Source organism: Rhinolophus ferrumequinum, chromosome 17 (genome assembly GCF_004115265.2).
Source record: "Rhinolophus ferrumequinum isolate MPI-CBG mRhiFer1 chromosome 17, mRhiFer1_v1.p, whole genome shotgun sequence".
In the NCBI taxonomy this organism is placed as follows: domain Eukaryota; kingdom Metazoa; phylum Chordata; class Mammalia; order Chiroptera; family Rhinolophidae; genus Rhinolophus; species Rhinolophus ferrumequinum.
Window position 1 is genome coordinate 37,822,202 of NC_046300.1, and position 27,650 is coordinate 37,849,851.

General features: G+C 36.4%; 1 protein-coding gene across 3 annotated transcripts in view; it reads right to left on the minus strand.

Annotated features, from left to right (window-relative positions):
* Positions 1–27,650, minus strand: part of PIK3CB (phosphatidylinositol-4,5-bisphosphate 3-kinase catalytic subunit beta) — a 161,018-nt gene that overhangs the window by 114,835 nt on the left and 18,533 nt on the right. For 2 of the 3 annotated variants that reach the window (XM_033132716.1, XM_033132717.1), the window contains exon 2: positions 14,604–14,708. The exons of the other annotated variant lie outside the window; for it this stretch is intronic. The gene's annotated coding sequence lies outside the window, so the exon portion shown is untranslated. The remainder of the gene's footprint in view (positions 1–14,603; positions 14,709–27,650) is intronic. 3 annotated transcript variants of the gene reach the window in all.

Here is a 27,650-nt window from a genome sequence, read left to right on the forward strand (position 1 = left end):
ATTTTTAATATTTACTGGAATCTCCATTTAAGTATGTGTCTGATCACACTTATGTAATTTACAGGTTAGAGATCACTTCACTTAAACATTAGTAGTCTTTATACATGTCATAATGAATGATACCATATGAAAATGTTAGAATTCTGAGTCGTGGTTTTATTGACTTGTTGCTTGCTTATCTTAGGCTTTGTAACTTTTATGTTAAAGTATACTGTGCAATAAACTGAATAATTTGTTATCTTAAGAGAATATTTGAATTTTGATAAAACAGACCACGTAAATCTCTAAAAGACACCTAGTAATAAAATCCTATTTTCCAACAGTGTGATATATAGATGATGTACTATAGAATTATACACTTGAAACCTATGTAATTTTACTAACCATTGTCACCCCGATAAATTTAATTTAAAAAATACATAAAAGCTGGAACTTGAATACTTAATTTGAATAAATACTTGATATCCTAGTGTATGAGCTGCTAGTAAATCCCAAGAATCTTCCTGCTAATGTGCAATTTTTACTTAAAAAAAAAATCCAAATACTTTCGAATTCCAAATTCTCATCTGACATTAAGTTTAAATTACAGATTATCAGAAAATGCAACGCCCTAAGTGGATTTCACAAAATTCTAATGTATCTATATGTCATTTGTGTTATATTAGAAATTATATTTTTCCATTAATTGTATTGCTGTCGTTATTTTTTCCTTTAAAAAAATCCCATTCTCAGCATACTTTGTACTAAAAGAAAGTATTAAGTATTCAAATAAGACATTGTGTTTTTTAAATTAAATTAACTTTTGTTATCCACTGCCCATTTTGGAGTATCAATATTTTTAATTTCTAATTGGTAAGGTGTCTTTCTCTATTCAGGATTTTTATGTGGTAAGGATTTAGGCCTCTCCGAAATCAGAAATCGTAATGGCTAATTCCAGAGGCCTGGAGTCTCTCCATGGTCTGAGGACTGCAATCCAGTTTTTCTATACTGAGATTCCTAGATGATCTTCATCCCAAATAAAATCTTGCACATCATTCAGAGCAGAATCTCAGCAGTAATATATGCTACAGAACAGAGTTAGAAACCCAATGAATCTCAAAATTCATGGGAAACATCAAATCATAGGGTACTCTACAACTCATACTTTTTAACCTACTTTTTTCTTGCTCCTTCCACTGATAATCATTGAACAAATAATAAAGTTTGAAACAAGCCATATAAATGAGCGTTATTTAGTTGAAATGCATTAGAGAATTTTAAATAACCCTCACACTCCCAACAAATTTTTAAAGCCATTATGTACATAATAAAAATAATTATTTACATAATGACTTAAAGAATAGATATTTAAATATATAATTCTTATATATAAAGTATATAAATGAAATACAAATAGAAATTTAGCTATCTAGTCCATAACAATGGTACTGCTTCAAAGGAAGAAATTGCAAATAATTTTCTTCAGACCAAATGGGCTGATGAAAAATTCTCAATTCAGCAGATTCTAGATCAAGAATGTTAATAATCTTCCTACAAAGTTTAAAAAAAATAAGAGTCGTATCACCCCATTATTCCAAATCGTACAGCTAGAGTCTAAAATAAAACACTCCATTTTAAATTATTTAAATGGACTTGGGTTAGAATATTTAATTTTTTTATTAAACAATGCTAATTTTTTCAGTGTTCTAGTTTTCAATCTGCCCTCTTTTAAATGTTTGATCATGCTCATCAACAAGAAAAAGATAATTAATTATTCTAATTGGATATGTATTTCCAAGAAAGACATGTTTCAACCTGACTACATTCTCTTCTCACCCTGTCCCTTCTCGCTTCCTAAAGCTCAAATGAATAGTATTGTGAACAGGGGAACTAATTGTTAAGCCTATTTCAATCACTGGTTGATCATAACCATGTTTTACGGTAAAAGTGATTATTTTCCTAAATAGATAAAATTAACAGGACAAAGACTTACTAACAATATCTAATACAAAATACATAGCGACCTTCTCTAGCCTTTGAAGGGAATTCATCTAACATCATGGGCAAGTATTTTCTATTTTTAAACATTTTTATTGTTTAAAATAAACAAATAGTACCCAATGAATTATTGAAAAGCAAACACCTATTGTAAAGCAAACCACAGTCTAGGTCAAGAAATACAACACTGCCAGCATCTCCAAGACTCCTTGGGTATTTCTTCCAGATAGCTACTCCCTCCCTTCTCCCTAACCTCTCATCACAACACTGACTTCTGTGGCAAGCCCTTTTTTGCTTTTTAATCATTATAGTTACTAGTACAGGAGTGAAACAAATAAATCTGGTTTATTAGACACACTTTTGCACCTATGATGCACATACGCATACATATTTTAGACAAAAGTTTCATTGTCTGGACTGCTTCTGTATCTGTTTCTCATTCCAGTAGCAATGGATCCAACAGACTAACCAGGGTGTTCTTTTGAATGTCAACAAGTCTTCATCCCAGAAATGTTATCCAATCAATTCTGGTACTTGTTTATAACAAGTGACATCATGACAATCAGGAATGACTGTATAGCAAAGGGTACCACATGCAAGTGCTGTGAGCCTGAGTCATGAGCCAAATTGTACAAGAGTGTGGTAATGCTGGTGAGTAACTAACCAACAGCCTTCACATCTAGGAACTGAACCAGTGCCAGAAAGCCATCTGGATGGCAAACAGTAACACGAGAAGAATTTTAAATAGCTTACAGCTGTAGAAAAGGCACTATTCCAGACTCTGAACCTTTTACATAGTTCTGTCTGCTGTCATTTTAAAAATAGGTTATAATATATAAAAATTAACAGAGCATCCTAAAATGCTGGCATTTCTTCTAAGCCATTTCAGGATTACTCCGTTGCACCCTGCGAGTAGACAAGTGGGAAATACGTCGGATCTGTTTGTTCAGACAATGCTCCCCTCTTAAACTGCTGGAGGGAATAAAACAGAGAAAGATAATGAAGGCTTATATGACTGGTTGAGGTGTTTTCCACCTCAACCCCCACGAAGCTCAACCACAAGAGACGAAGATGGAATACTGAGAAAAGGAAGTATGAAGTACCTGCTTGACTCTCCTAAAGAGGTTTGGAAGGTAGTGTCTGGGGATCAGGAGACCTGACCTGAAAAGTTGAGGCAGCACCACAGTATCGCTGCCATGAAAGCCCCTCACTGCCGCACTGCCCAGCCTACATCGAGTGCACGATAGAATAAGTAACTGGGACTTACATGGTTTGGAATATAACAATTCATCATAGTTCACTATGTCTACGTTCCCAAAAGATCTGAAATCTTCATCTATTTATATGCTTCAACCTCAGTTTTTGGATACTATCCTGTATTTAATTTATAACATTACCCTGTAGTTAAACTATCACACTGTTTCAAAAACCTCAAATATAGCATTATTTTTAAAGCAGCATAATTTTTTTCTAGAGATGAAAACTTTTAAGATTTACTCTCTTGGCTTTCAAATATACAATATATTATTGCTAACTATAGTCACCATGCTGTACGTTACATCCCCATGACTTATTTACAACTGGAAGTTTGTACGTTTTGACCCCCTTCACCCATTTTGACAACACCCAAATCCCTGCCTCTGGCAACCACCAATCATTCTCTGTATCTATGAATTTGACTTTGTTTTCTTGATTTTTGTGTGTTTTGTTGCTTGGTTCCATACATAAGTGAGATCTTACAGTATCTGTCTTTCTCTATTTCACTTAGCATAATGCCCTCAAGGTCCATCCATGTTGTCACAAATGGCAAGATTTTCCTCTTTTTATGGCTGAATAATATCCATTATATATATGTACCACATTTTATCCATTCATCCATAGATGAACACATAAGTTGTTGAGATGTCTTAGTTAATGTAAATAATGCTGCAATGAACATGAGTGTGCAGAGACCTTTTCAAGTTAGCGTTTTTGTTTCTTTGAATAAATATCCCAAAGTAGCACTGCAGGATCATAGTTTCTATTTTTAATTTTTTTAGGAACTTCCATACTGTTTTCCATAGTGGCTGCACAAATTTACATTCCCACCAACAGTTGACAAAGGATCCCTTTCTCCACATCCAGACCAATGCTTATGTCTTCTCTTTTTGATAACAGCCATTCCCAACAGGGGTGAGGTGATACCTCATTCTGGTTTTAATTTGCATTTCCTTAACAATTAGTGATTTGGAGCATCTTTTCATGGAAGGAATGTGAGACGCTAAAGCTGTTCTTCATCGCTACTGGCTCCCTCTTAGCTCTCTAGGTCCTGGTTACAAACTGCACTGTGATCTCGTAGTGAATGGAAGGAAGCTTATTATGTGAGATGAAATAATTCTGAGGTTATGTGTGCCAAGTTGTAGGCAACTGTATTAGCTACTTCTTAAATACTAAATGAAGAAAACAGTATGGAGATGCCTAAAAAAATTAAAACTAGAGCTGCTACATGATCCAGAAATTCCATCTCTAGGTATTTATATGAAGAAAACAAAAACACTAATTCAAAAAGTTATATGAGCCCCTATGTTCACTGCAGCATGACTGGTAATAACCAAGATATGGAAGCAACCTACGTGTCCATCAACAGATGAATGGATAAAGAAGAAGTGGTACATCTATACAATGGATTATTACTCGGCCATAAAAAAGAATGAAATCTTGCCATCTGCAACAATATGGATGGACCTAGAGGGTATTATGCCAAGTGAAATTAAGTCAGACATTGAAAGACAAATGCCATATGATCCCACTTATATGTGAAATCTAAAGAACAAAATAAACGAACAAACAAAACAGAAACTAACTCATACATACAGAGAACATTTTCATGGTTGCCAGATGGGAGGGGGGTTGAAGGGATGCGTGAAAAAAGGGAAGAGATTAAAAAGTACAAATTGGTAGTTACAAAATAGTCATAGGAATATAAAGTACAGCATAGGGAATATAGTCAATAATATTTTAATAACTATGTATGGTGTCAGATTGGTACCAGATTTACCAGGGTGATCACTTCATAAGTTATATAAATGTCTAATCACTATGTTGTACACCTGTAACTCATATGATATTGTATGTCAACTGTAATTGAAAAGTAAAAAATTATTTAAATAAATAAAATGTATTGGCTAAGATATTAGCAATGAAAGAAAGCTTTAAGTAGCTAAACAATCAAGCAGTATTGAAAACCAGCTTCGAAAGACTGGGAGGTACATGATAAAAGAGTTCTGTCTAAAGATCTGGAATGATTTTCAAACAGGCCCCAAATTCTTTTAGATTCCTACTGTTGGGAGTGAGGTCTATGCTTCCTCCCCTTGAATCTAAGCTCTTGTGACTTTGACCAAATGAATAAAGCAGAACTAATGCTCTACTGGTTTCTGCACCTGAGTTTTGAAAACTAGTAGCTTCCATTTGCTATCTCTTAAGACCCTTCCTGGTGAGATGCTCACTCTAAGAGCCACATGTGGGTATTTTGTCCAACCTCAACTGACTACCAGCACCAACAGTCAGACTTTTGAGTAAAGCGGACTTCATGACTCCAGCCTTCAAACTTTTCTCAACCTGAGCCCCAGACATCACGGAACAGAGACAAGCAGTACCTTGTCCAAATTCCTGACCACAGAGCAAGGGCACAACAAAATAGGTGTTTTACACTAGTAAGTTTTGAAGTGGTTTGCTACAGCAATCGATAATTGGAACATAATCTATTAGATTAAGAGATTAATTTATGCATCTATTATAGCCGAGTTAACTCATTTGTTTCTTTAAAAAATATATACACACACACATTTTCTTAAACATGTATTTTTCTCGAGGGCATTTCTCATAAGAAATATTTTCTTCTTATATACAAATAGATTCTGTATATTAGCAAACAAGTTCACCTCTGAAATTAGAATCACTTGGACCAAAATTCTACTGAAATTTAAATGGAACTGAGAAGTAAAAGCTAAATTTAAATTACCTGTGACAATCGTTAATACTATCATTTCCCCCAAAAAGGGAGGTATCTGTTAAATGAATTTTTAAAAATGCAACTTCCATTACCCAACTTTGATCTCTCAAATTTCAGTTATAAAAACAACTGTCAAGGCAGTTTCCTTGAAATCATAACTGCTGAAACTTAAGAGTGCAAATTTATGAATAAACTGAGGCAAGCTCTAGTCAGCTTCCTTAATTAGATGTTTATAAATATACTTCGTTCTTATATTTTCCAAAGAAAATGTAGAATATTTAAACAGGTTCTTAATTTAGCATTTAAGAAGTAACTAATACAAGTGCCTACAACTTGGCACACATAACCTCAGAATTATTTCATCTCACATAATAATCTTCCTTCCTGTCACTACAAGACCACAGTACTGTTTGTATCCAGGACCTGGATAAAGCTACAGAGCTATAAGTAGCCTGGTTGTGGTAACGAACCAGTAGTACTGAAAAACAGCTTTAGCATCTCATATTCCTTCAAAATCACACTGGAACAAGATGAATGAAGACATAATGGAAACACCTTCCTTGTGCCTTTTAATCTCTAAAAAAGGGTGTGTGTATTAGAAATCTTCTGCTAATAGATCCCTTATTTCATACCTTAGGACCAGAACTAAGATTACTTTCCCAGGGCCCCTGTGACAGAGACTGCTTTGCTCCTTCCAGTTATGGGACTGTGGCTGAACACTTGACCGACTAGATACTCCAACCTTCCGAGCTCCTGTGCAGTAAGAAGTAGTCATGTACTCAGTCCTCTCCAGGGTAATGTTGATTGGAAAAGACCCGTCCCACTTCAAGAGAGGTGTTTTGGGAAAGTTGGTATGCTGCCTACAGTTTTCTCTTCCACTGGTCATACAGAATGAAAGAGTCATGAGATAGAAGACCTGGAAGAGAACAAACCACCAAGGAGGACAATCCACCTTAGACTGTTCTATGAGTAAGAAATAAACATCTATTGTGTTTGAGCCATTATTCACTTTCAGTCTGTTCCAGCAATATTGGCTTCACTAATTTAGTCAAATACATAGTTTAGGTAGCTGCAAGACCATGATTAAAACCCAATATCCTCCCTCAGTCACATGCAGTCCAGTGCTCTGTCTACTCAATCACTGTTTTTTTCCTTATCAACCTTCTCCATCCAAACAGAAAACAGAATCATGAAGGAATAGGGGGACAACATTGATGAGAGTACCATTATGACATCAGCAAATCATTCTCTATTTAAATTCAACAGCTTTCATTCTTGTTTATCACCAACTCCGCGCAATGCATTTTTTAATCCCCTAGTAGAAATGAACATATTGACTGCTCTCTGTTTCTAACTAGAATTACTATATTTTTCAGAAGTAAGTGCAGAGGCACAAAGTATGTTGAATTTTAGGCAGCTAAAGCCAAGGGTATATTCCTAGGAAAGGGGAATCTAACATAGACTTGAAAAAGGAGAAGAAATTAGACAAAGGGAGAAAGAACACATGCGGAAGACCTAAGAATCCTTAAGAATTTGAGGAATTCAAAGATAAGGAACAGAGAGGCAAAAAACAGAGGCAGAATGCTACTGGAGAGCTGGGTAGATCCAGATTCTGGTAGGCCATATAAAGTGTTGCTCTTGATGTAAAAAACAAGAAGAGACTCACTGAAGAATGTTAAAAAGGTAAATAAAAATTGATCAAATAATTTTCATAAATTATAGTGAGAAAATGAATATGTAAAGAACATGAATCCAATAGAAAAATGGGCAAAATAATTACACAGAAATTTTACAAGAACCAAAAATAAATCACAAACAAATGGGGGCAAAAATGTTCAACCTCATTAGTCACCAAGAAAATGTAAATTAAAGCCACAATGGTATGCCATTTCATAGATCACTGCTGGTGGGAGAATAAACCGATTCAACCTCTTCCAAAGAGTTTGGCCTCAAAAATTCCACTACTTAGGTATGTATCTTAGGAAAATTCTTATCCGAGGATGTCACACATACATGAATGTTCAATGTGGAATTTTTCATAATATCCAAAAACTAGACAAAACCTAAATGTGTATTAATAGATCAGTAAATTGTATTGAATATTTTACAATATGGAAGATTAATAAAAATACAGCTACACACCTCACCATAAATGAACCTTACAATATTAAGAGAAACAGCTTAATATACAATAAAAACATACAATATGATTCCATTTACTCAAGTATAAATACAAAGTTAAATATTGTTCAGAGATATAAATGTAGATGATAAAGTTATAAAAAAAGGGAAGGAAATAAATAATTCAGCAAAGTATATCTTCGAGAGAGGGAGGGACATATGACAGAGGAAGGTATATATGATTGTCTTGGCTGTTAATGCACAGAGGTTTTATTTCTTATTGTTCTTCAAATTATAAATTTAAGTTTTCACGTGTTCTTCTGTATATATGCTAAATGTCACACTTTTTAAAAAATTTACTAATATCGATAACATATGCAAAGTCCCGAGGCATGGAGAATCCATTTGATGGGAAGCCATTCCCCATTTCGCTCTGCCTCTGACCTCAGTACTGGTAGTAACCAAACCCAAGCTCCAGATTTTTCCTGTCACCTGTAGTTCTTCCCCTCCTAAGAATCCTGACCATCCTCACCCCCTACTGCTTATAACCTTTGCCTTACCTCTAGATTCTAGGAGGACAGTGACATTACTAGGAAGGAGTTGTGATCCTACTAAACTCTATTCCTGCCACCCTTGCTGATATCCAGATAGTGCGTACCTGAAAGACAGGGGAAGGCTCTTTCATCTTCAGTGCTCTGCACAATGCCTGCTACAAGTCCTCGGTAACTATTTGCTGAACAAAAAATAAATACGTACCTGCACTGCAGAGCTATGCTACTAGTAGAAAATAAGATTAAAGTTCAAAATCAGGCTGCTGCTTACTCATAGTCCCCAGGCCCTTTCACAGTTTTAAAGAAGCCTCTCTTGGCTGCTTGCTCAGAATAGCAGAAAGTCACCTCCAAAGTTGCTTTAAAATCTTTGTATACAAAAATACTGGATTTGTAGTCATGGCTATTTATAATAATCTCCATTCACTAATAATTCTTAATACTTTGAATAAAAATATAGATCCTTTTTCAAAATAACATAAATGTTTTTCTACTTAAATTTTAATTATAAATTTTATAAAATTATACTTAAAATATATTCTGTATTATGCATAAAACTAGTTAATCCTCCACATAAACAATGATAATTAATAACATATGTCACTGCTTAGGATGCTCTTATATTGGAAACCTGTGTTAACATCAACAAGGCCGCCGTTTATGTTGCCCTTTATATACTACTTCCTCTGTCATGTGGCCGTCAAAAGGCTAAGTGAGATGCTTGCAGCAAAGAAAACAGTTTTGAAAGGTCATGCTACGCAGATAGCCAGAATTTTTTTCACAATATCCTTACTGTCTGTGACAGGCTATATGACAATCCAACCACAGTTATATTCTGAATAAAAGCAAAAGGCATGTTATCAAAGGACCAGAAACAGTAGGCACTCAACAATATAATCTCTATGCACATTTTTTCTAACTGCGTAAACATCCAATGCAATTAAAGAAAAAGAACCCTGAGGCAAAGACAAAGAACTGGAGGAAGAAGAACTAGTAAAAACTGGAGTGGAAGTATAAACCACTCAGTTTACACGTAGTGTTCATACAGCATGATGAAAAGCTTCTAAAGTAAAGTTTTTCAAATTAAAGCATCATTTACCAAGGAAAAGCACAATTATAACAATATTGAAGACAATATGATCTACTTCAAAATTTCGAAATCTTAATGACAATTACAAACAAGGTGTAAGCAAAGCTTCAAAAACCTCTCTGCAGGGGCTGTAATCCCAACATTTTTTCCTTTAATAACTTTTATTAGTCTATTATCCATCTAAACAGCATGATCAAGATGAAAATTTCTCGAGTTCCTTATAATATTTCCAATCTCAGAGGTTAACAAGTGTACTCTTTGAAAAGAAAAAATCAGTCTAGCTCATTTAATCATCTAGTCCAATCATGTGAGATCACAGCTATTCCTGCCTAGGAATCAAAACGCATAGCTTTCTCCTAAACCAACTGAAGGTACTTAGTATATTAGACTTCAGAGCCAAGTTACATAGACACAGCACCACAAGTTTCTGGCAATGCATTCTTTTTAAGGCCCCCAAATTTTAATTCCTGTGAGGATCTCTCACTAAAATTTAACTAGAAGATAATCTTGATTACCAATTCTGACCTCATAGCAGAGCATGAGGATTTGTCTTAATTCCAAAACTACTAGAAAACAACCTATGATCAACATTCTTTTAAGAAAATAAATATATTTAAAAGATTCTACGGCCTGAAACCAAAAGTACACTATAAACCAAATCCAGGCATAGATATGGAGAAATTGTAATCCTTGTGTATTACCGATGGTGGGAATGCAAATTGCAAATGCTGTGGAAAAGAGTATGGCAGTTTTTCAGAAATGTAAACAGAATTACCATATGATCCAGTAATTCCACTTCTGGGTATATACCCAAAAGAATTAAAAGCAGGGACTCAAACAGGTTATTTGTACACCCATGTTCACAGCAGTATTAACAATAGCCAAAAGGTGAAAACAATCCAAGTGTCCACTGATGGATGGATAGATGGATGGATGGACGGATGGACGAAATGTAGTCTTACATGCAACGGAATATTATCAGCCTTAAAAAGGACATTGTGATACATTCTACAATGCGGATGAACCTGAAGACATTATGCTAAGTGATATAAACCAGCCACAAAAGGATAAATATTGTATGACTCCACTTACATGAGATATCTAGTATGGGCAAATTCTTAAGAGACCGAAAGAATAGCAATTACCAGGAATTGGGGGTGAGAGGGCAATGGGAGTTACTGTTCAATGGGCACAGAGTTCCAGTTTAGGATGATGAGAAAGTTCTGGAGATGGAGAGTGGTGATGGTTGCACATTTGTGAATGTATTTAATGCCAGTGAATTGTACACTTAAAAATTATGAAAATGGTTCATTTTGTTTCATAATTTAAAAAAATCCAAATAAACTTATTCATCTGGAGCAGTAAGCCCTCTATGCCTCCAACTCACCTTTCTCTACTCTTTCTACCTCCTCGTAGTATTCAAAACTTGGTTTTATCGTACATTCCCTTCTCTTATCATCGCCTTCAGGTACTTCAAACAGCTGGCCTCACTCACTGTGCGCCAGCCACAGTCACACTTCGCAGCTGTAGCCGTGCCTTGCACTCCTCCCACACCCTCAGCCCTGGAGGTTCATCCCCAGCATCACACAAGAAAACCCAAAGGCCGCACCTGGTCTACAAACTGACTCGCGCCTCCTCTACCTTCACAATGTCAGCTTCTACTACCTCCTCCCTCACTAACACCATTCCAGCCACAGTGGCCCCCTTACTGCTCCTAGGACACATCACAGGCCAGCCTCAGAGCCTTTGCAGCCTTTGTATTTAAGTTCCTCAGCCTTCAAGTCAGCTCCCCACATCCCCTAACCCAAGTCTCTCCTGGCCGGTTCCCTTACTTCATTTAGAGCTGTCAGCTCAAATGTCCCCTAATCAGAGAGGGCTTCCCTAACCACACCGTATAGGACAGTGAGCCTATGCCACCCCCATCAATGTCTACCTTTCCTTAATATATTTTTCTTAATCCTATTCATCACTACCTAACACAGTATACATCGACTTACCGTGTCTCTTCCCCACCTCATTAGAATATCAATTCCATGAGAAAGGGACCTCTGTTTTTGTTGATGCTGGCAGCCTGGCAGCTAACACAGTTCTTGGTATATTACTACATGCTCAATACACGTGTACCGGAACAACCGTGGCCTCCAGTCCCTTGAAGCGTTCCCTTTAACCAAGCCTGCATCCCACACACAGTTATTTCAACCACCAAGGTCAAATTTCTCATTTCCGTCTAAGAGGTTATACTAGCTGAATTCACACTGCCTGCCATGTCATGCTACTTTACAAACCGAGCCTTCACTACTACTGCTCAGCGATCCTTTCTATTCTATCCCAGTGATCAGATTAAGTTTCTCCACCATCTCTGGCCTGGTCAATTCCAAAAGCCTTTTAACTGACCTTCCTGCTTCCCCTCTACTTCTATATCCATCTTCAATAAAGTAGCCAGAGAAATCTTTAAGACATGTATTATATCATGACACTTTTCTGCTTAAAACCTTCCTTAAAAGACTGCTCTTGAATCTAGACCCCTTACTATGGCCGTAAAGACCAACATGGCGGGGCCTGACCTACTTCAACTTCCTCTCATGACACTACAGTGCTCAGCCACTCTGTTCCAGAGCACTGGACTTCTTCCCACTCCTTTAGCACATCAAGCTCGTTCCCACCTTGAAGTTTTTACACTAGCTTGATTTTCAAGTGACTGAATTCTTGTCTTTCACACCTTACCTTAAGGTCACCTCCTCAGAAGTAGCCACCCAGTCACTTTATCAACTGCCCTGTTTTAGTTCTCTTCAGATCACATTACCATTTGGTATTTTTCTTACTCATTTCAATGACTGCAATCTTGTCTGTAAGAGTGCCTGGCACAAAGCAGGTGTTCAATAAATATTTGGTAATTACACTGCTTTTCCTAAATGTTTCCTTCTCCCAGGATACCAACCTCTCCACTGATTAACTACATGCCTAGTAGATAACCTCAATCCCTACCTTTTTCAAAAAGTGAGATTCTAGTTTTTGTCATCTTTGCCTAAAAGTTCCTTCATTCACACTCTCTTCCATTCGTCTGACTTTTAAGCAGAAAGATTGCTACTCTTTTGTAAAAGTTAAGCTCTTTGCCCGTGTCTTTGATTTCAAACCATCTTACCTTCTCTAGGCAATTAATCACTCTAATATTTGAACTACTCTACATGTTTAGACTACTCTAATGGATCATTCCCTTTTACCTAAAATATACTAGGTGCTAATGCTAAAATATACTAGGTCTTTTCCTATGTGGCTAACTCCTCAAAATGATCACTCTCCGACTTCAGGCACAACCTCATTGAAAAGCATTCTACTTTATTCTTCTTCCCCCTGTGTATTTTGTAAAACCACTAACTTAACCTCTTACAACTCATTCTGGTCTACTCAATCTGTTCTCTCAGTTACCGATAACCTCTTAATAATTAAATTCAATGACCCTTTCTAGGGTATTAAAATCCTTAATCTTTCTACAGCATCGCATCCTTCCGAAGAGCCTCTCCCTAAAATTCTCACTGTGCTTTGAAGAGAAACACTGCATGATTCTGGTTTCCTTCATACCTTTATTCTTATTTTTCCTTTACTCATTGTTTTTAACAACAGCCACTCATTTACAACAGGCACTTCCTAAAGTTCAGTGCCTTTATCTTTTGCTCTCTGCTCTCTGCTAGGATACTGGAAACGTTATCTACTTCCACAGCTTAAATCATATGTGAATTACTCCAAATTCTGCACCTTCAGGCCCAAAATTACCTTTTCCTAAGTTTCAGTCTCATGTTTCCACAATTGAGGAGATTGGATTCTCAAAGTTCTACCGTACCTCAAAAATCAAAATGTGTCTAATAGAATTCACCATGTTACAATTTGTCCCACCCTCTCACCGCCAGTACCAGTCTTTCTTCATGGTTTCCTTACTTCTATTCATGGTACCATCATACTTCCAAACATGAACACTCAAAATCTTAGATTCGTTTATATGACTTTACTGTCACATTTTCCCTGCGAAATCTACCTTGCAAAATGAACTCACAGCTCACTGACTTCCACTCCCACCACTCACTCAGGTATTCATGATTTCACTTCTTCAGCACCTATCATTGATGTAATTAACCAATTCATTTCATGACTACTTGTTAAACACCTAACTTGCCTGCTAGACTAAAAGCTCAGTCTAGCAGGCAACATAACCTCAGGCAGGGAATGTCAGTCCTTATTCACAGTACATCTAGGGTGGACCATGTTACTTATCCAAACCAGTAGACTTGACAGTAAAAGAGGAAATTAAAGATAGTTGAGTAATTACATACTATTATGTGTCAATTATATCATAAAGTTGGAAAAAAATAGTTGGGCATTAACAGATCTACAAGAGCCTTAAACCAAGATATGTGGTCACGCTATTTATAACGTCAGAGCTTAGAGAAATGATCCCTGCATCCTAAGTACATAATACATATTGGTTTAATAAATAAATTAAGAGCTGAAATATTCACTTTATCACCGCTTCATTCTTTACTCCATTGAAAGCTTATTTTCAGCCACAAACGCTATCCTGAAATGGGCCCCGCTGGGGCCAACAATCACCTCCTCAAAAAAGTTTATTCAGTTTTCAATTAACCTCTCTAAAAAGCTTTCAATACTACTGGCCCCTCCTCTCTCTTTCATGAAGCTCTGTTAACTCTGTGGTAAACATAATCCTAAATACACAACTGTCTTAAAACAAGGCCTACAATCCTTCCTCGCTCCCTCCACCCCAGATAAACTAAAAGATTTAGAATCTAACCAATATTCACATTTTCCTTCTATATTTAACTTCTGGAAAAATTAAGTAATGAAAGATACAAAATTGGATACTTACTTGGAAATGGTAGCCCCCATTTCAGTCTTTTAGGAAAATAGATGGCATTACTTATTTTTTAAAAGTGAAGTTTTCATGGAAGACTTTTTCAGATTAGAAGATACGCTACAAAAAAAAGGGTGAAAATAAAAGGTATTAATGCTTAAATGGGCTAAATTAAAAATAAATAAATTTTATTACTTATATGCCATTTAATTGCTTATAACTCTACATTTTTAAATATGGGGAAAATACAGAAAACACATGAATCACAGTATTAAAATACGGAATATCAGAAATGGAAGGGACTTGGGGGGTAGTCAATTAGCTCAGTTGGTTAGAGCATGGTGTTAGTAACACCAAGGTTGCTGGTTCAATCCCCACACGGGCCACTGTGAGCTGCACCCTCCTAAAAAAAAAAAAAAAAAAAAAAAACTGGAAGGGACTTAAGTGGACATCCTATGTAACAAAATGCTCTCATTTAGATTACCCCCTTTCTTGAAACCTCTTTTCTATAATAAGCTAGTTTCTTTACACTTCTCAATCCATTCTTCTATCTACATCATAAGCTGCTAACTACAATAGGTTATTTCATTTTTCCTTTTTTCTTCTTTAATATTTAATACATACAAAATATGCATCTAGGGCCGGCCCGGTGGCTCAGGTGGTTAGAGCTCCATGTTCCTAACTCCGAAGGCTGCCCGTTCGATTCCCACATGGGCCAGTGGGCTCTCAACCACAGGTTGCCAGTTCAATTCCTCAAGTCCCGCAAGGGATGGTAGGCAGCACCCCCTGCAACTAAGATTGAACACGGCACCTTGAGCTGAGCTGCTGCTGAGCTCCCGGATGGCTCAGTTGGTTGGAGCGCGTCCTCTCAACCACAAGGTTGCTGGTTCGACTCCTGTAAGGGATGGTGGGCTGCGCCCCCTGCAACTAGCAACGGCAACTGGACCTGGAGCTGAGCTGCGCCCTCCACAACTAAGGCTGAAAGGACAACAACTTGAAGCTGAACGGCACCCTCCACAACTAAGACTGAAAGGACAACAACTTGACTTGGAAAAAAGTCCTGGAAGTACACACTGTTCCCCAATAAAGTCCTGTTCCCCTTCCCCAATAAAATCTTTAAAAAAGAAAAAAAAATATGCATCTAAACAAGAATATAATGAACAATGCAAATCACCATCCCACACAAATAACATTACATCCACCTATGTACTCCTCTCATTCCAACCTTTTATCCTGAATACTTATTATCCCATTACTTTTTAAAAAATAACTGTCACACATGTATATATCCCTAAATAAGACTTTTTGTCCCCTGCTCCCTTTTTCAGCTTAATAAATAGGTATGCTGTATGAAGTCTCCAGGGACTTGAATTTTTTCACTCAATGTTTTTCTAAGATTTACCTATGTTACATTTTTATTATTCTATAGTATTTCATTATATAAACATACCACATGTATTGATCCATTCTGTTGATAGACATTTGGCTGGTGTATATATAGTTTCTGCTCTTTATCAACATTATTACCCATGTCTGCAGGTGCCACTTGAGCAGAATTTACTGAGGGCATGCTTTAACCTACGTGGACTTGCTGGGTCACAGGACATGCAATTCCCAACTTTACCAAAAATGCCAAATTGTCTTCCATTGTATCACTTTACCAACCACCAGCAGTATAGGAATTGGGAACATACTCTCTCTAATACTTGGTAAAGTTAGATTTCTTAACTGGTAGCAATATAGAACATATAGAAGAGTAGGACACTGTGATTTCTGTTGTATTTGCTTAGTTAGGTTGAAAATCGAATGATGTTGAATCCCTTTTCATGTTTAATAATGATCTATCTTCCTTTCTGTGTTCCTTTGTTCACAGCTTTTGGCCATTATTATTGGGTTGTCTTTTTCTTATGAATCAGTAGGCTTTATCAGGACCAGGACTGGATACATAACTTGCAAGAACCACTTGCAAATAAAATAAAAAAGCACAGCCACTTATTCAAAAATTAAGAATTTCAAGAAAGTGACAGCTTATCATTAAAATAAGTGTGCGGTCCTGTGTGACTACACAGGTTGTTCACCTATGAAGGTAGCCCTGCTAAGGACACTAATTCTCTATTGTATGTATTACAATTATTGTTTTCCAAATTTGTGAATTTACCTTTTCACTTCCTTTCTGGTGTCTTTAGATGAACATTAATTTTAATGTAGTCAAAAACATCAATTATTTTTAGTTGACTCTTCTGTCTTGTTGAGAAAATCCTAGTCTTCATAAAGTTTTATGACTTTGTCTTTCCGTTTGAGCCCTAAACCATGGGTGCTTTCTAAGGATCAGTGAGTGAGCTCATAGCTCTTTCCTCGCAGCCATTAAGTCCCATTCTTCACTAATAACATTTGCTAGGACTTCATGACCTTTATGATAGCGCATCCTAATCAGTATCATTTCACTCATTTCTGGGAAATCCTACTCAAATTGGATTGGACCTACATACCAAGTTTGGAATTATTTACATTTGTCAGTAGTACTCCAAGTCAAAAATTTTAATAAAAAATTTCAAGCACCTGATTAGAACATTTTACATTTAAATGAAGGGAGAAAAGGCTGAAAAAAATCTTCAAGTTTCATAAAATTAGTAGCAATCAAAGGAGAGCATAATTGTTGCTATTAAAGTTGAAAATCTTTTTCATTTTGTACCTTCAAAATAAAATTCAGCTAGGGAGCAAGTAATTTAATAGTAGTCTTGGTTTCTTTGTTTTTCAAATAAGGACAATAATACTCTTTTTAAAGTGAGAGAAACGCTATAAAGCAAATTTTAAAACAATGTCAAAATATATCAAACTGCTTACTTTCCCAAAAGTAAGGGAACCAGTCAACTCAAAAATAACCAATTTGTTGGTGCAGGATGTTGACAGTGGGGGAGGCTGTGGGGGGGGGGGGGCAGGGATACATGGGACTCCCTGTACTTCCTGCTCAATTTTGCTGTGAACCTAAAACTGCTCTAAAAAATTATGTCTATTTAAAAAGTGAATAAGTAAATGCTTCAACTGCAACCCTGCCCCCAAAAAAACATCAATTTGACACAAAATCGGCTAATAATGAATGTAAGTATATTGCTTACTGTTCTTCCACAGTCAACAAAATCACTGATTTCATCAAACACAGAATTCAAAAAAGTTTATTCTTAAAATTCCTGATAATGCTTTAGGCATAAGCAATGTTATTAACGACCTTTACACGTGAAGATCCACTTACATAACTTCATTGTGAAAAGAAACTGAATTTATTAGAAGGAAAAACTTCTGGACAAATAATAAGTGTCCATTAAACCTTAAAGAGGTAGGGGCGGGGGGGGGGGGGGGGGAGGGGGGATTTCAAAAGTTCACCCAAGCACTGAGAATGGCCCATGACCAAAACAAACCCCTACAGGTCTGAGCTCAAGTAAAAGTACTTTTCTACAAAACAAAACAAAAAAAAACACTATGCCTGAATCATGCAATTTATATTATAATTCAAGAGCTGACTAAACTATTCTATTTAAGTAACAATCATTTCAAATTCCCACCCTCCACCCACAAATAAACAAGCCAAACCATCCCAATTCTAAAATCACGTCACGGTAGAGGTGCTCATCTCTCTGTTCCTAACTACTGAACCCTGAGTACTCCCAGAGCACTGCCACGAAGTCCTAGACCTACAGCAAAAGAATGTAATTTCTACTCCACCATTTATTTTTACAAAACGAAAATAGGACAGTCAAAAACATGCTTTGATACTTGTTACCCAAGAAATAACCAGATTAAGACTGTTAGTGTACGAGTTTCTCAATCTATCTTTTTTATTCTTCTTTTTAACAAATGGAGATTATTTATCATGGCTTTCTTTTAAAATACAGTTTTTTAAAAAACCAATATACCCAATTATCGGGGGAAAATGGGTAGTCTCATTAGTGCTCCAGAAAATTAACATTAAAACCACAATAAGATACCACTATATACCCACCAGAATAGGTAAAAAAATTAAAGAAACTAACAATACCTAGGATTGCCAAGGATATGAGCAATGGAAATTCACATACCTTATATATGACACAGGATTTCCACCCTACATATACATCCAAAAAGAAATGTGGACACATTTCAACAAAAGATATTTACTAGAATGTTCACAGCAGCATTATTCAGAATAGCCAAAACTGCAAACTCAAAACAGAATGGATAGGGGGCTGGCCCGTTGGCTCAGGCGGTTAGAGCTCCATGCTCCTAACTCCGAAGGCTGCCGGTTCGAATCCCACATGGGACAATGGGCTCTCAACCACAAGGTTGCCAGTTCAATTCCTCAAGTCCCGCAAGGGATGGTGGAGAGCGCCCCCTGCAACTAGGATTGAACATAGCACCTTGAGCTGAGCTGCTGCTGAGCTCCCGGATGGCTCAGTTGGTTGGAATGCATCCTCTCAACCACAAGGTTGCCAGTTCGACTCCTGCAAGGGATGGTGGGCTGTGCCCCATGAAACTAGAAATGGCAACAGGACCTGGAGCTGAGCTGCGCCCTCCACAACTAAGACTGAAAGGACAACAACTTGACTTGGAAAAAAGGCCTGGAAGTACACACTGTTCCCCAATAAAGTCCTGTTCCCCTTCCCCAGTAAAATCTTTTAAAAAAACCACAAAACAGAATGGATAAATTATGATATATTATCACAATGAAATACTATATTGCAATGAAAATAAATTATTTATAACTTTATAAAACTGAACTGATATATAAAAATATGTAAGATGTAATGCAAAAAACATAAAGTACAGGGCAGTTGCTCTAATGTGCTTTTGGCAGAGGGATAAAGATGTAAAGAAATAAAAAATCTATATTACTATTTGCTATGTGTATAACAGACTTTGGAAGATTACACAAGAAACTGGACTTTTTTTCCTGGACAGAATGAATGTTCGGAGGTTGAGTGGATATGATTTGGGTAGTTGGGAATGGAGTAGGAGACTTTATCTTTTTATTCTTTTTAGTTTTGAACCACAGGGATCTATTATACACTACAAATGTAAATAACCCATAAAAAGCATTCAAATACCATAGATATGTATTTTTTTAAATCAATTAAGATGTGTGCACCTAAATTACAAAAAGCTATTTCAGAGGGCGGCCAGATGGCTCAGTTGGTTAGAGCACGAGCTCTCAACAACAGGGTTGCCCTCTCAACAACAAGGTTGCCGGTTCGATTCCCACATGGGCCAGTGAGCTGCACCCTCCACAACTAGATTGAAGACAACGAGCTGCCGCTGAGCTGCTGAGCTGCTGGAGGGGCAGCAGGATGTCTCGGTTGGTTAGAGAGCATGCTCTTAACAAGGTTGCCAGTTCAATTCCCACATGGGATGGTGGGCTGCGCCTCCTTCAACTAAAGACTGAAAACAGCGACTAGACTTTGAGCTGAGCTGCGCCCCCACAACTAGACTGAAGGACAATGACTTGACTTGAAGCTGATGGGTGCTGGAGAAACACACTGTTCCCCAATATTCCCCAATTAAAAAAAATTTTTTTCATGTGTTTATTAAAAAAAAAGATATTTCAGCAACAAAAATAATTTCCAAATCCCTCAAAAAAATAAAAACCACAAGTGTGCCTCAAACACACATAAAAAATGAAAACCACTCTTTTACATATCATAAGAATGACAATATAGATTGTCCACCTTATTAAGTAAGCTACGTGGAGCAACTCGCAACTACACAGAACATGTAAATCTAACAAGCATATTGTTGATCAAAAGACATCAGATACAAAGTCACTCCTACTCTATGATTCCATATATGTGATATTAAAAAAATGAGCAAAACTAATCTATGGTTTTGTCAGAATAGTGATTACCTTTGGAAAAGAAGTAAGCAACAGTAATGGAGAGTTTCTGGACTCCTAGCATTTTTCTACTTCTTGGTGGTGGTTACGTGGGTCTGTTTCATTTGTGGTAAGTCATGATGTTTTATATATATATATATATATATATATATATATATATATATATATATATATATATATTATTTTTTACCTTTTACTACACTGAAAAAAGTTAAAAAGAGAAAGAAATGCACTGAACTACTATTTCTCATCTGCCACACTAACAAAAAGGACTGACAGTATCAATTGCTTTTGAAAATGGGGAACAACCAAAACAGTTTACCTTCAAGTTGACAGTGTAAATTAGCATGACCTCTTAGGAAAAGATTCTAGTATTATCTAACATATTTCACCAATCTTAAGCTGAAGTTTTTTCCACATTTTAACACCTCTGATATAGAAATGTACCTTACAGTCACTGTAAGTCAGGCAGCAGGTATGATTCACAGGTCACCACTGCCTACAAATGTGAACGTAATTCTTCTTCCTGATGGACTAGTAAGACAACTACAACCCATTAATATTTCAGTACACAAACCATGTAAGGACCATTTGAAGTTAAAATAAATATCCTGGCTGTGGTCTGAAACCTTTATTGACATCTTCTGGTGTCACCAAAACCCCCAGAATGAGGTCAGAGGCTTATGAAAATCCATCTCACTATAACCTTAAGACTTATACACTCTGCTATACATGTTTTACTTGGATTGGGGGGGAAAAATATGTATAAGTAAGGATAACATCATTTTTGCTTCAAAACTCCATGATATAGTTAAGTTCACAGAAAAAAAAGTGTCTTAAAAATATGAACACTCTTACCCTCATTCATTAGAAAAATGCAAACTACAATGAAACACTATTTTCAACTAACCAATTTGGCAAAAATCCCTGTTTGCCAAGTTACTTTGTTGGCAAAGCTGTGAAGAAATACACATTATCTATCCACCATACCGACGACGACAAAACAGTAATTATATGAATTATGTGAAGGATGTAACTAACCTACTGTGGTAAATATTTTGCAATATATACATGTACCAAATCATCACATTGTACACCTTAAACTTACACAATGCTATACGCCAATTAAATCTCAATAAAGCTGAGGGAGGAGAAATACACATTATCCCTTGTTATCAGTGGAAGAGCCTGGATCCAAACATAAGGGCAATTTGGCAATACCTATCAAAATTGCAAAGCTATATACAGCCTTTGATTAGTAATATCACATCTGAATTTATTCCATAATTATATACTTGCATATGGGCAAAATGACATACGTACCAGGTAATTCATTGCAACACTGTTACAATAACAAAAAACTGGAAACAACCCAAACATCTACCATTAGAGAACTGATTAAACAAATTACCCAAAGGGAAACATACAAGTTAAAAAACAAAACAAAACTATATACTCTATGAAAAGATCTTCTGTGAAGATCTCCATTGTTAAGGAAAAATCACAATGTACAAAGGGTGGAAAGACCAATTTGCAAAACAGTAATATAATAACACACCACCTTTGGAGTTGGTGGGCTCTTAAGATAGAAAAAAATAAGAGTCTATATTTTTATTTTCTTTATTTATATAAAGAAACTCTAGGAAGATACATAAAAGACTAAGAAATAGTTTCCTGGGCTGAGTGGAGTGTTGAAGGAATGGGGTGAACAAGAACAGTGTCACGGCTTAGGGCTAGAGGTCAGAGAGTTTCCATTGTTTAACTTTTTATATTGAAAAGTTTTTAATCCCATAAGACTCTATTACTACTATACATAGATTAGTAAATTAATAAGCCAAAATAGGATCCAAATACTATCAAGAAACATACACGATGACAGGAACTATTCTTTTACCATCTCTGTAACTAAGACCCGAGCATTGCCCATCTCACTGAGGTCTGTAGTGTGACCCTGTCCATATGGATTACGTCATCAGCCCAAGATCTCTTAACACATGGGCTGAGGCTCCCTGAGAAAGGATATTTTCTCCATAATTCCCTTTTGCTTCTCTTAAGGTCAGGTGAACCTTTTCTCCTCTAGTTACATAAAGCCTCATGTCTCTTCTGAACAAAAGCTTCACTTAAGGGTTCTCTCACTGTCATCTGTAAGTCCAGGGGTTACTCTTTTCTACTTACCACCAATTCTCTTTTTTTTTTTTTGAAACTTTATTGGGATGACAATCGTTAGCAAAGTTAATAGATTTCAGGTGTACAATTCTATATTACGTCATATATATCACATTGTGTGTTCGTTCACCACCCAGTCTTACCAGCAATTCTAATAACTAAGTCATGGTCAAATAAATAAGGGAAACCTACAAAAGGGAGACATCCAGTGTTTGCCCCCAATAATGTCTCCTCCTTACAACTAAATCAGTGAGATAACCCCTACTCTGAACTGTCCTCTATAATAAATTCTAGCATCCACCTCTCTTTTACCTAAAATGTAAAACTCTATTTAACTAAATTCTGGTAACAGCAAGATTAAGTATGAGTATGGGGGTCCAAACCTCTGGCGCCCGTGCAGCTGCTGCTCATTCCAGCATCCTGTCCATCAGGCCAGCTCATACACACCTGCACCAGTTCAGGTGACATTTTCTTTAGGGCCCTTCCTGATCCCATACGGCTCATTCCTATGGGATCTTGCTGTGAACTGAATGTACCTCACTTACTACAGTGCATTTCAAATATTAGTTTACTTGTCTCCCCTACTAGACTTTGAATTCCTCAGGACAAGGAGAAAGTCATATTCATACTACACCCATAGACAAATAGTGAGTGTGGCTGAAATCTCAATGTTCTGCTTAACCCCAAAAGGCATTTTACTTCATTTCAGTCCCTGTTTTGAAGGAAACAGAAACTCCAATACTTTTCCTTAAATACATCAATATCTTAAATGTAAAGTTTTCGTACATGAAGCAACTGAAAATATCAAGAACACATCTCAATCATTTCAGAAGTGTTGCATAGAACTACATAAAATGTATGTCTTCAAAAGGTAAAGAAAAAAACAGCTGATGTTAGAGTGCCAAATTTTTATGACCTTTTGTTCATTTTTTATTTTAAAGAAATTATGAGATACAATTAAAGAAATACAGATACATAACATCTTCTAAGAAGGTAGACAAAGTTATAGGGACCAGGTTTTTTCCATACAGGGTTTCATCCACTAACTGATATGGCCTTTCCCATATTGAGCTGTCCCAAGTGGCCTGAGGAAGACGAAGTAGAGAACAGAATAATCAACTATTCACATATATAAGGGGTGTCCAAACTTTTTTCAACGTTTTTCACCAAGGGCCATGTGCGGTAAAATACACAAACAGCCGGGCCACTCACTCGAGGTGAAGTACGTATTGCCTCACCTGGTTTATTTAAGTAAACTAAATATATTTTTGGAATTTGCTGTGGGCCAATTAACAATGGATTCTGGGCCGCAGTTGGCCCGCAGGCTGCAGTTTGGACACCCCTGACATATACCCAAGAATTGTGTGGCAGGTAGGTATTTATAATCCAGGATAAGTTTTCAAACTTCATCAAATATTAGTAAAAACTGGGAACCAAGGAGAAAACAAACTTTAAGGATGCTTCTAGTTAACCCTACGCCTCTCTTCAAAATCCAGGAATTCAGTATCTTTTTATTTTCTATGAGAGAATAAGGAAGAGTAACCAGAGCTAGGAAGTATACGCGTATACATGTATACCAACACGTGCATACAAACATCTACATTTCTGTGTCTATCTAAAAAGACCACAAATTCATACTATCTCAGATTCCAATCCAAAACTACAATACAATGTTCATTCAAGCCTTATTTATAACTTCCATTACCACAGTGATAAACCTAACTAACTCTTATCATCTTCAATATATTGAAAAACTTACTCAATCCTAAAATTCACATACAGCAGTTATGAAATTCCTAACTTACTCCAGTATGAAAAACAATTACACTAAATAGAGTTCAGTATTTGTTTACAGAGTGTTTGTTTTAGCCTGGGGTTTATAGTCAAAATTCTGTGGAGTTAATTGGTTTAGTTTTTTTATTCTCCCTTTCAATGTGTTATTCACTAAAACCCACGTAGGTTCATTCATCTGTATTTCACTTGGGGTTTTTTCTCTTCCCATTATGACAGATTTTATTTATTTGTTTCTGATCATGTGAAATACTAACATAGACTCAGAAACACATCCCTCTCTCCATCCCTCCTCCTCCATTCCCAGCCCCTTCATCCTTTCCACACTGTACCCACCCAAATCCTGCGGGAAACCAATCTCATTAGTTTTTGGCTTATCCTCCCTGGGTTTATTTTTCAATAAGTGTGCAAATATGTATCTATATTCTTGCTTCCCTCTTTTCCTTACCGTTTTAGGTAGCATACTGTAGTTACTCTTTTGCACTCTTTTTCATTAACAATATGTCTTAGAAATTACTTTATATCAGTTCATAGAGATCTTCCTCATTCTTTTCTTTACATCTGCACTGTACTCCACTGTGTGGATATACCACTGCTTATGGTTATTTAGATTGTTTCCAGTATTTTCCCAGCGCTACAACGTCAACTATTAATATACTCCTGTTCTGTTCCCCCTCAAACACCATCTCAGCCAAAAACAAAGACAAAAAAACTGGTTCTACCTCCAAAACATACCAAACTCACCGAACACTGCCATTAACCCTGACACAGCCACGCTCTAAGCTATTATCAGCATTTCTTGGCTACTCTGCTCCAACGCCCTCCTAATCAGTCTCTCTGCCTCCACTCTAGCCTCTCTACAATCATCTGTGCCACAGCAATTAGAATGTACCTGGTACAGAATAATTTAGATCACTCCAATTCCTTGCTTAAAACTTTCCAAAAGCTTCCCATTGTAATCCTGAGTTGCAGCTATGCCCTACAAGACCGTACATAATCTGGTATCTATCTACTTCTGACCTCATCTTCCACTCTTACTCATTCACTACTCTCTGACCATACTGGTTTTGCTTTCTGTTCCTCACATACTGTGTTCCTACCTTAGGGCTTTTTGTACCTGCTTTTCTTTCAACTTGGAATGTTCTGCCCCAGATCGTTTACCACCTTCTAACATTCATTTCTCAACTCAAAAGTTACCTCTTTTAAGAGGTTTTCTGTGTATCACCTGGGTCATTCTTCTAGATGACAAAGGGGTTCTACAAAAAAAAATGACAAAAGTGACCTCACAGGGTGATCTAATCAAAAATTCCTAACTGGGCAGATCATGGTGGGGAGTCTTGCCCCAGACATATAACTTCTTTAGTAAAAGGTTTATCTTTGCTTTAAGCAAGCCCCTTCTATTGTTTTTGTGAACCTAGATTATAACACACCTTTCAAGTGCCTCTTTTCAGACAAGAGACCACACTCAAGAGAGAACATAATCTTGTTAACTATCCTCTAATCCAATCCCCATCTTGCTTTCTCTGACCTTCATGTAATCTTCCTTACTTTCCCTCCTTAATTCCAAATGCACAAAAGAAGATGCAAACTATCATTCCAAGAAGCACTTTTCTCAGTCTGTTGAGATCTGGCTTCCAGGAGTATCCTGTTTGGCTCAAACAAATTTTTATAAAAATTCTCTACAGGTTTGGACAATCTTACATTGACATTTTCTACCATTTGAACACCTTCATAATGCTTATTAGTACTTACAATCCTCATTTATTATTTACATGTTGGTTCTTCCATTGGAAAATAGGGAGTTTTGAGGACAGCTTTTAATCCATACAACTTTAACTACTTTTTAAACTTTTCTGTAAGTTTGAAATATTATACTATAGTAAAATAAGACCGGGTCTTATGTTAATTTTTGCTCTAAAAGACGCATTAGAGCTGATGGTCCGGCTAGGTCTTATTTTCGGGGAAACACGGTAGTAGTAGAATTGCTGGGTCATATGGTAACTCTAGTTTAACTTTTTGAGGAATTGACACACTGCTTATCCAAAGTGGCTACACTATTTTCAAACCCAACCAGCAATGTATGAAGGTTCCAACTCCACACACAACACTTCTTATTGTCCATCTTTGGATTATAACCATCTTAGCAGTGTGAAGTGGTTAACTCATTATGGTTTTGATGTGCATTTCCCTAATAACGAATGATGTTGCGCAACTGATCATGTGCTTATTAGTCATTTGTACGTCTTCCTTGGAAAATGTTTAAACACTTTGCCAAATTTTAAATTGGATTATATAAATTTTTATTATTGACTTGTAAATGTTCTTTATATATATATTCCTTATTGGATATGTGCTTTACTAATATTTTCTCATTGGCCTTCTATTTGAATGATAGGATCTGCATTTTCCTATCAACTTAACCTCCAGATTCAGAAAAAAGTCTTTGTCAGTAGTAGCTTATAACCATAATCAGCACATTAAAAACAATTTACGAGAATCTGGTATCACTGACAAATGGTTACTTGAAACCTACATTTTACAGGAAATACAATGATTTCTTTTAGGTAGTAAGAGGAGTTGAAGCCACAGATTATTCCTATGTTGTCAATGCTAATAGTGGTATATAGAATACCCTTTGATAAAATGTTGATTGCAAACTTAGCAAATCACACAAAATCAGAAACACAATCTTCTAACCTCTTTACATTTAAAAATACATACTCCTATAAAGTAAAATAGCTTCCAACAGTACTACATAAGAGTAGAAATTAACACACTTTAGAAACTCGTTATTTCTGACTATAGGAGCTGGAACCAACTTCTCAGTCTAGAATACAAGACCTTCTGTGATCCACCTCTTCCTATCTTCTGAAACTCCCTCACTTTACATTCCAGCTCAGTTACTTAAACACCTGTAATTAAGCCCTGATATCAACTCCTACAGGAATACTTCCTTGACTACCTTTCTCCTAAGGACCAGTTTAGAAATTTCTAGTCCAGCGGTTCTCAAACTTTTTGGTTTAAGGACCCCTTCACACTCTTAAAAATTACTGAGGACTCAAAAGCTTTTACCTTCCTATATAAGTTATATCTATCAATAATTACTGAATTTGAAATTAAAAATGAATTTTATGGTTTTTCATGTAAGAAATAATAAGCCTGTGTAATGGTTACTTAAAAAAAACACTTTTAAGCATATTTTAGTTTTAAAAACCATATCTTTCAGGGGCGGCCAGTTAGCTCAA